This window comes from Pelophylax lessonae, assembly GCF_965119305.1.
Source record: "Pelophylax lessonae genome assembly, chromosome: 1".
Classification (NCBI taxonomy): Eukaryota; Metazoa; Chordata; class Amphibia; order Anura; family Ranidae; genus Pelophylax; species Pelophylax lessonae.
The window spans coordinates 757,222,230-757,233,356 of record NC_138768.1 but is presented as its reverse complement, the minus strand read 5'-3'; the positions used below and the strand labels follow the sequence as shown (position 1 = coordinate 757,233,356).

General features: G+C 46.6%; 1 protein-coding gene across 1 annotated transcript in view; it reads right to left on the bottom strand.

Annotated features, from left to right (window-relative positions):
• Positions 1-710: 710 nt before the first annotated feature.
• TLR6 (toll like receptor 6) overlaps positions 711-11,127 on the bottom strand; it is a 167,448-nt gene continuing 157,031 nt past the window's right edge. The window contains exon 3 of the mRNA XM_082262003.1: positions 711-720. The gene's annotated coding sequence lies outside the window, so the exon portion shown is untranslated. The remainder of the gene's footprint in view (positions 721-11,127) is intronic.

Genomic DNA, 11,127 nt, shown 5'->3' with positions numbered 1-11,127 from the left:
AATCCATCCCCCCCACACCTATACCATCTCCATCCATCTCAAACACCCATCCCAGTTCCATCCACTCCCCGCCTCCTCCTCCGTGTACAAGAAAACACAGGAAGGAGGATGAGCAGGTTGAGTGCACTCCACTCTCTGCACTGTGTGTTAGAGGCTGCCGGGGAGAGATGCCGGCTGCCATGTGTGGCTTGCGGCATTGGGAACCAAGCCACCCCTCACCACCACGGGCATTCCGGGACTCGCCGGGACTCCGGGACACAGACTATTTTCCGGGATGGTCCCGGCGAATCAGAAAGGTTGGGAGGTATGCTGGTACATCTGAGGTCATTAACCCTAATTGAGCCCAAACAGGCTCAATACACAGCACAAAAAGAAAAGCAATCAGTGTACAGCATGAACCTGGGACAAATATATCTCCCATCCTGGAAACAACCCATAAATGTGCCTGGCTTCCTGTCACAGTATGCAGCTGTATGTATGTATGTCAGCTTGAACTCCTGAAGGGTGTGTGGTCTGGTGGAGACATGAAGACTGAGGCTGCTCCTTATGGTTTATCCACCTGGGTGGATCAGGAGTAATGGCGATCCTTTTCACTTTACACTTACTAGCCCTCTAGATTAATAATCTGTATACCTAAATACATTTTACATGTGTGGCATTTATTTGGTGAACTGTGTGAATAAATTCCCTTACCATTTTTTTTTTAAAAGCTTTCAACCTCTTTCCGTAAAGGAGGTGAACTTTAACAGCCACACACCACACATATGTGTCAATGGGCAGCAGAGCTTTCTGTGCTGAGAGCATGCTCGCTGCATAGTCCCAGCACAGTGACTAAGCTGTCAAACACAACTCTTGGTCTCTTCTAATAATTGGGAGCCGGTAGGACCCAGCATTCAATCACAGTTGTCACCTAATTAGCCAGTCTTTCACCCCCTCTGGGTGTAAAGACCCTGTTAAAGGGATGCTGGGGCTAGGCAGGAAGGGATGAATTGACAATTATTCATTAAAATTACATTTCACACTTAATAGTTTATATTATTTTTGTCTTTTTTTTTTAAATAATGTACATATCTTATATGACTTTGGTTCTAACAGCTCCAGGTAGCTGACAATAGGACCCACTCTCTGAGAGACACAATAACAGAGCCCTTCGATTTATTTTGGAAAAAAACACGTAATCAATATGATTGGTAGTCTGAAACCAATCAGAATGGTTCCCAAACTTTAGTCAGAGGCAAGTGCTTGAACTGACAGTGCGGAATTGGAAGCTTGATTATTATTTCCCCAAAGGATCCTAAATAGAAGCCTACTATCAGACATTGTTATTCTAGCAACTAGTGGACTTGCAGTTCTCCACCGTCATTTACAAGTCTTTCTCCAAGTTGACTGGGTGACGTACGATCCAAGTGTGGTGCAGCTGAACAAAAAATGATCATATAACCTAGCATCATGAAAGTTTACAAGTGGCAATATTCATCCTGTATGGTGCTTTTTTCTGCATTTTTGAGATGTTTGTTTATCTTTTGTAGCAAAAAAAATTGCTTTTGCAACCTTTAGCGCCCAGCACTAGCCAGTAGTCATTGAAGATTGATTACAATGTCTATGTCTAAATTTAAATAGGAACCTGCCAGTCAATGCTCATTTGGGAAAGTACCAGTGTGTTATAAGAGCATAGCAGCATACAGGCCAATGGATGGGAGTGTATTGTTTATCTCTGCTGGAGGTTTGGAATGTGCACTTTGTCAATGCTTGGTGTGACACAAGGAGATGATACAATACTCCTGCAACCACAATTATGCACTGGCCCATTGTGCTGTTTGTGAATGTACATACAGCCAGAATATTTCCAAGGATTAACATTTAAACTGCAAATGCATCATTTTTGTTTCCTGTACAAACCAAGGCATGACCCAGCCCAATTAATCAGGAATTCTTGGCTAAACTCACAGCTCAGAAGAAAAAGAATGCCTAATGTGTGCTGAAACCGCTTTTTGAATTTTCTCCAAGCTTACCATCTGAGCCTCGCTGAGGCTTCATCATCTTTACTTACATTGTACAGACAGAGCAGGAAATATCATTATTTAATGTTGGCAATGCAAGGTGGCAACTGAAACAAAAGTGCCACATACCCCCTATGTCTGGCTATGAGATTTGTAATTTGTTGTTTTTGTCATTATCCTGAACTGGACCCCACTACCTGGCCAATCTCCAGAATCTTAGGTAGGTATGCACCAGTCCTTCTTTCTTAACCACTTGCCAACTGCCGTCAGTATATTTACTGCGGCAGTCAGCCCCTCACAGGCAAAACGACGTAGGGCTACGTCGCTCGCCTGTGAGCCTCTAGGGGGTGAGCGCGCGCCGCCGGAGGCGCGCTCCCGCCCCACTCGTTCACAGACACCCCCGCACGTGTGCCAGGCGGACCCGATGTCCGCCGGCCACTCGCGATCGTCCGTTGCAGAGGGAGAAAGGCAGGCGGCTAATGTAAACAAAGCCGCCTGTCATTCTCCCCTGTGTAAGAACAGAGATCATACGGTCCTGCTATGTAGGATCGTATGTCTCTGTTGTTACACCACTAGCCACATCCCTTCACAGTTAGAAGCACGCCCCTAGGGACACACTTAACCCCTGCATCACCAATAAAGTTAACCCCTTCCCTGCCAGTGTCATTTTTAAAGTAACAGTGCATATGTATAGCACTGATTACTGTAGTAATGTCACTGGTACCCCCAAAAGTGTCAAAAATGTCAGTCAAGGGTCCGATCTGTCCGCCGCAATGTCGCAGTCCCGCAAAAAAAAATCGCAGATCGCCGCCATTACTCGTTAAAAAACAAACAACAAAAATTACAAAAATCTTTCCCTTAGTTAGTAAACGCAATAACTTTTGCGCAAACCAATCAAAATACGCTTTTTACGATTTTTTTTACCAAACATATGTAGTAGAAAACAAATTGGCCTACAATGTTAAAAAATTTTGATTTTTACATTTTTTTGGGGGGAATTTCATATAAAAAAATGTGAAAAATATTGTTATTTTTGCAAAATTGTCGCTCTTTTTTTGTTTATAGCGCATGATCAAAAAGTCACACAGGTGATCAAATACCACCAAAAGAAAGCCCTGTTTGTGGGGAAAAAAATACGTCAAATTTGTTTAGGTACAGCACTGCACGACCGCGCAATTGTCCGTTAAAGTCACGCAGTGCCGAATCGCAAAATAGGCCCTGGTCAGGAAGGGGGTAAAATCTTCCGGGGCTTAAGTGGTCAAAGAGTCAAATCAAGAAAAACAGATATTTTAGTAAATGCAGGTAATTTGCCCACCTCCTTTGATTACTCATGGACTACAGACACCAGCTTGTAGACTCTTTCAGCTGGTGAGGCCCTATGGTTCTTAACATTCTCCATACAATGTAAGAATATTCAATAAGCAAAGAGAAATACCTTTGCAAAGTCACAATGTTATTTGGAATAAACTGGAAATCGTGCATTATCAAAGCTTGCCTTTGGAGGCCTATGAGAAGCTGATAGGTGATTCAACATGCCAACAAGTTGCGAAAAACTTAAATATCAATTCAGGAGGAAGTGGCACATTTGCTTTCCCTCTTTGAGCCTTGAGATTTGTTTAACATCCTCCTGGCCGGCCTATTGCAAAATAACAGACGAGCGGTGGTTTAATAGTTCCTGACTGGACGTCATATGATGTCCTTCAGAACAAGCCGCTCATGCGGCTTGGTGTGGTGCTCAGACACACCGCATCTCCGATCACGGGAAAGAGTCTATAACATAGGCTCTTTACCATGTGATCAGCTGTGTCCAATCCCAACTGATCACAGTGTTAATATAAGTGCCAGTTATCGGCAGTCCTCCACTCGTGCTAACAGCGCATGAGTAGAGGAAAGCCGATAAGTGGCTTTCCTGACAGGGGGGATCTGCACTGATAATTAGCGCATTGATTATCAGTGCAGTCCCATCAGCAATGCCTGCCGATGCCCACCAGTAATGCCCATCAGCACTGATGGGCCTTTCAGTGCCCATCAGTGATGCCTGTCAGTGCCTCCTCATCAGTGCTGTCTATCAGTGCCCATCATTGCCACATATCAGTGCCCATCATTGCCACATATCAGTGTACATAAAGGCTGCCCATCACTGCTACATATTAGTGCAGCCCATCAGTGCCCGTCAGTGCAGTCTCATCAGGGCACATCAGTGAAGGAGAAAAATTACTTCACAAAAATTGGGTGGAGAGTGGATACCTGTATCCAAAATTCTGGCACCCTCCCCTGGTTTAGAAGATATAAAGTGTATTCCAGGTCTCACTGGGGGGGAGGGGGGGGATGGGGGAAGGGAAAAAACAGTGAGACACTGGGAGTTGGGGATTTATTATTATTTTTTTTTATTGCCTGTTTTTTTTTCTCCTTATCTTTGGCATATTTAATATGTGTTTGTATATTGGTCTTAGGTGTACATATAATGTTTGTCTATTTGAATTCTATACATTACTTATCAATATTCATTGTATGCTGTTTGTTTATTATAAGGCTTATACTTTGAAGGCTCATACATAGTAGGATCCTGAAAAAATTCACTGTGTGGGCGAAACGTGTCGATCCATCAATTGTATGATGACATGCAGAACATGCAATGATTTTTACATGTTATACATGACTGTCATTCTAATATTATTGTATCATTAAATAAAATTCATTTTTCTACCAAATCCGAGAAAAATTACTTGTTTACAAACTTTTGTAACAGAAACGAAGAAAAAAGTTTTTTTCAAAATTTTTCGGCTTTTTTCGTTTGTTTAGCAAAAAATAAAAAACTCAGTGGTGATTAAATAAGCAAACAAAAGAAAGCTCTATCTGTTTAAAAAAAAAAATGATAAAAATTGAATTTGGGTACAGTGTCCGCTCAATTGTCATTCAAAATGTGACAGCTCTGATAGCTGGAAATTGGCCTGGGCAGGAAGGGGGTGAAAGTGCCCAGTATTGAAGTGGTTAAGAGGAAACAAATGCTACCGCACAGGGGAAACCAACCTGACCAGCACACATCTGGACTCGTTACGTTAGAAGGAGGCGGGGCCACCAGGTGACTTAACCAGGTGGCCCCACTCCTTGTCTTTATAAGAAATATCAAAGCACGGACTTGGCATACAGCAGGAGGCCTCCCAGGAGGCGAGAGCTTTTTTTAATTTTTTCTATTTTTTGGGTCAGAGGGTGGTGTGATTGATGATGGATTCACATCGAGGGATTTTTTAACTACTTCCCGCAAAACGATGTACCTGTACGTCACTTTATTTATGTGGTTGTATGGGGATGAATCCTGCAGCCGATAGTCGGCTTTTAGGGGATAACAACCGATGTGGCTAAGTAGCTGCTCTGTTGTTATCACAAGGAGCCGGAGGGGACATCCCCCCCCCCCCTCCCGCTGCCTTCCGCCGCTCCACCCGGGTCTCCCGTCCCGTGATTAGCTGGCAGAATCAGCTTTGATCGGGTCTCCGATGTAGCAACCTGGAAGTGACGTCAAGACGCCACTTCCGTTTTTTGCCAACGGCGCCGATTTTGGAAAATCCAAAGTATTAAAAAATGCAGATTTTGGTGTTTTGAATACTTTGAAGTGCAGTGGAGGGGTTTGGGTTTAACCCATGTTTCTGGGAGAACCTGACATAATTTGGAAGGACCATTAGAGCTACTGGCTCCGGGGATTGGATGACAGTTTGTGTGGCTCTCACTAATTTACATCTGGTAAGAGGCAGTGGTGTCGGGAGAGGGCTCTGTGTGGTACTTTTATTTCCAATCATTACCTTTACTATCTGGTAAGCATTTGGGACTTAAGGTCACTGGTGTTTTCTACTATTAACCATCTGGTGACGGTGTGCACTCCTCTGGGTGATGAAATAGCATTCAACAGTATTACGCTATGGATTGTCTATTTATCTTTACATATGACCATCACCTGTGGATGTGAGGACTTCTGATCATATTGACTGAAGGCTGAGGTTTTTAATCCGACTAGAGTTTTTGGGCGAACTCCATTCTGCTTTCCGGTAAGGAGATTTGAATGTTGGTTTAACCATCCACCATTGGAATTACTCATTTTTGGACTGTGCCTTTTTCATTTTGGATACGGACTTGTCATTACTGTGGACTATCATTTGTGTGCTTCATCTGACATTTATCTGTGGATTTAGTACCCGTTAGCGCAACTTAGCCCTTACATTTACCTATTTTGCTTGTCACAATTTAAGTTGCTGCTGTGTTTCTTAGTAGTTAGCGCAGTTATATTTTCTTCCTTTTTATAATGTCAGATTCTGCCTAGCTCTCTGCACTATCTGCGCATGCACGTGGCGGAAATCTATTCTTATTGGGTGGATTATTCTTGTTGGAAAATTGCGGGAAAATTGTCGTGATTACAGAACACAGCTCTGACCGGGACACATAAAGGGGAGCTCTGACACATAAAGGTCGACTCTGATTGGGACACATAAAGGGGAGCTGTGACCAGGAAACATAAAGGGGAGCTCTGACCGGGACACATAAAGGGGAACTCTGACCGGGACACATAAAGGGGAGCTCTGACCGGGACACATAAAGGGGAGCTCTGACACATAAAGGGGAACTCTGATTGGGACACATAAAGGGGAGCTCTGACCGGGACACATAAAGGGGAACTCTGACCGGGACACATAAAGAGGAGCTCTGACCGGGACACATAAAGGGGAACTCTGATCGGGACACATAAAGGGGAGCTCTGACCGGGACACATAAAGGGGAGCTCTGACACATAAAGGGGAACTCTGATTGGGACACATAAAGGGGAGCTCTGACCGGAACACATAAAGGGGAGCTGTGACCGGGATACATAAAGGGGAACTCTGATCGGGACACATAAAGGGGAACTCTGATCGGGACACATAAAGGGGAACTCTGACCGGGACACATAAAGGGGAGCTCTGACCGGGACACATAAAGGGGAACTGATCAGGACACATAAAGGGGAACTCTGACCAGGACACATAAAGGGGAACTCTGACCGGGACACATAAAGGGGAACTGTGATCGGAACACATAAAGGGGAGCTCTGACCGGGACACATAAAGGGGAGCTCTGATACATAAAGGGGAACTCTGATTGGGACACATAAAGGGGAGCTCTGACCGGGACACATAAAGGGGAACTCTGACCAGGACACATAAAGGGGAACTCTGATCGGGACACATAAAGGGGAGCTCTGACCGGGACACATAAAGGGGAACTCTGACCAGGACACATAAAGGGGAACTCTGATCGGGACACATAAAGGGGAACTCTGACCGGGACACATAAAGGGGAACTCTGATCGGGACACATAAGGGGAGCTCTCACCGGGATACATAAAGGGGAACTCCGACTGGGACACATAAGGGGAGCCCTCATCGGGATACATGAGGGGAGCTCTGAACGAGACACATAAAGGGGAGCTCTGACCGAGACACATAAAGGGGAGCTCTGACCGAGACACATAAAGGGGAACTCTGATCGGGACACATAAAGGGGAGCTCTGACCGGGAAACATAAAGGGGAACTCTGACCGGGACACATAAAGGGGAGCTCTGACCGGGACACATAAAGGGGAACTGATCAGGACACATAAAGGAGAACTCTGACCATGACACATAAAGGGGAACTCTGACCGGGACACATAAAGGGGAACTGTGATCGGGACACATAAAGGGGAGCTCTGACCGGGACACATAAAGGGGAGCTCTGACACATAAAGGGGAACTCTGATTGGGACACATAAAGGGGAGCTCTGACAGGGACACATAAAGGGGAACTCTGACCAGGACACATAAAGGGGAACTCTGATCGGGACACATAAAGGGGAGCTCTGACCGGGACACATAAAGGGGAGCTCTGACCGGGACACATAAAGGGGAACTCTGACCAGGACACATAAAGGGGAACTCTGATCGGGACACATAAAGGGGAACTCTGACCGGGACACATAAAGGGGAACTCTGATCGGGACACATAAAGGGGAGCTCTGACTGGGACACATAAAGGGGAGCTCTGACCGGGACACATAAAGAGGAGCTCTGACCGGGATACATAAAGGGGAACTCTGACCGGGACACATAAAGGGGAACTCTGATCGGGACACATAAAGGGGAGCTCTGACTGGGACACATAAAGGGGAGCTCTGACTGGGACACATAAAGGGGAGCTCTGACCAGGACACATAAAGGGGAACTCTGACTGGGACACATAAGGGGAGCTCTCACCGGGATACATAAAGGGGAACTCCGACTGGGACACATAAGGGGAGCTCTCACCGGGATACATGAGGGGAGCTCTGAACGAGACACATAAAGGGGAGCTCTGACCGAGACACATAAAGGGGAGTAGAAAAAGCAAAAATGGTTCATGTGAAGGCCTCTGAATCCAATTTAGAGAGGAGGGATTGGCCACACAGCTGAAACGTGTCTAGTTAGGTACCTATTGATCAATGGTAGGCATATAAAGAAAAAAGAGATGGGTATCTGTAAGTGTAATGGAGGCAGAGGGGACACATAAAGGAGAGCTGTGACCGGGACACATAAAGGGGAGCTCTGACCAGGAAACATAAAGGGGAGCTCTGACCGAGACACATAAAGAGGAAATCAGACCGGGACACATAAAGGGGAAATCTGACCGGGACACACAACGGGGAGCTCTGACTGAGACACATAAAGGGGAGCTCTGACTGGGACACATAAAGGGGAGCTCTGACTCAGACACATAAAGAGGAAATCAGACCGGGACACATAAAGGGGAACTCTGACCAGGACACATAAAGGAGAGCTCTGACCAGGACACATAAAGGGGAACTCTGACTGGGACAGATTAAAGGGGCACTCTGACTGGGACACTAATTGGGATGTAAAGGGGGGACTCTGATGAGGACATTGATGTAAAGGGGTACTCTGACAGGGACACTGATAAAAGGGGGGACTCTAATGGGGACAATGATGTAAAGGGGTACTCCGACGGGGACACTGATGTAAAGGGGCACTCTGACGGGGACACTGATGTAAAGGGGGGACTCTGACGGGGACACTGGATGTAAAGGAGGACTCTGACGGGGACACACTGGATGTAAAGGGGCACTCTGACAGGGACACACTGGATGTAAAGGGGCACTCTGATGGGGACACGGATGTAAAGGAGGACTCTGACAGGGATACACTAGATGTATACAGGGACTCTGACGTGGGACACACTCAATGTAAAGAAAGACTCTGACGGGGACACAGACACAGGCTAAATGATGGTGAGGACACAGGCTAAATGACAGCGGGGACACACTGCATGATGGCGGGAACACAGGCAGAATGACAGCAGGGACACAGGCAGAATGACGGCAGGGGACACAGACTGAATGATGACAGGGACACAAGCAGAATGATGGTGGGGGACACAGGCAGAATGAAGGCGCTGACCATTCGGCATGCAAGGGGAGTGTCCTCCCCCCCTCATCCAGCTTGTATCTCCCTGTTAATCGGCCAGTGTCCCAGTCAGTGCTTATCCCTGGAGATTTCACAGCGGCTGTAGCATGAAGATGGGGGATCTGTCAGTGGGGGGCTGAATAAGCTGCCAGAGGAGGGGGGGCCATCATGTTACTATAGGTGCATTCACAGTAGGCAAACTTTGAGGGGCCAGGGTCCCAAATATGGCACAGAGATAGGGGAGGTCTACCTCTGGGGGCCTCTAGTATCCCTGTGCCAAATTTGGTGCCCCTAGCCGCCGGGGTTAGGTCAGCTTGGTGCAGTATGGCAAGCTTAGAGTGGGCACAATTGCAGGGGCCACAGCTCGGGCCCTGAACATGTCCAGGGGGTCCAAATTTGACAGGGAGGTAGGGGAGGTTTACTATTACCATCCCAAAAATGTTGGGGTCATTAGCCCAAAATATCTTTATCAAATTTTTATGGGGTCACTTAGGAGCATATGGCTGCTAGTCAATACCACAAAGCGGGGAGTGTTGGGTACCATATTAATTCCTATAGTCTTAGCTATCCATGAAGTGGAGCTTTGCATTACCTATGTTCTGCAGTATTTGGCCAAAGTCGATCCTCATGCCAGCCCATGTGCACAAAAAAGTTGTGTGGCTCCTAGAAGTCCTCTAGTATTAGTTTGCCAATATGGTGCCCTTAACCCCCATAGTTTGGGTACCGCAGCGCCCTAAATTTATAGTAGCTTGACCCGCTATGTTAAACTTTGTCACGGTCATACTCTGGACATTTGAGGGACTGCAGCTCGGGCCCTGAATTCGTCTGGGGGGCCATATTTGGCACGGAGATAGGGGAGGTCTTCCTTTACCAAACATTTTGGAGTTGCTAGCTCAAAATTTCCAGGTCAACTATTTCCAGGGCCACTTGAGAGTTTGTGGCCCTCGGCCTGTACCGCGGAGTGGGGAATGCTGGGTATCGCAGGAATCCCTGGACTTTTAGCTATTCAAGAGTACCCGCAGAGCAGAGATCTGCAGTTCCTGTATTCCATAGTGGTTAGCCAAATCTACCCCTATGCAAGTCCCTGTAACAATTAAGCATCGGCCCAGAAAAATGCACGTGGCCCCCTGGGTATCCTATAGTATCTCTGAGCCAAGTTTGAGGCCCCTAGCCACCAGGGTTCATGTACCACGAGGCCCATAATTTAAGTCAGCTTGGTGCTGTATGGAAATCTTCAAGTGGGCACAGTTGCAGGGCCCCAGCTCGGACACAAAACAAGTTTAGGGGCCAATATTTGGCATAGAGGTAGGGGAGATCTTCTTTTACCACTCTTAAAATGTTGGAGTACCTAGTCTGAAATGTTCTGGTCAACTTTTTAAGGGGCCTCTTGGGAGTGTGTGGCCCTCGGGCAATACCGTGGAGCAGGGACTGCTGGGTACCATATTAATTTCCATATTCTTAGCTATCCAATGGTACCTGCAGAGCGGGACTCACTGGTACCTATGTTCCACAGTATTCATGCAAATTTGACCCCATGCCAGTCCTCTGGAAAATTAGGCATCGGCCACAAAAAAATGTGTGTGGCCCCTGGGGATCCTCTAGTATCCCTGTACCAAGTTTGGTGCCCATAACCCCCGTGATTCGGGTACCACAGGGCCCTAAATTTA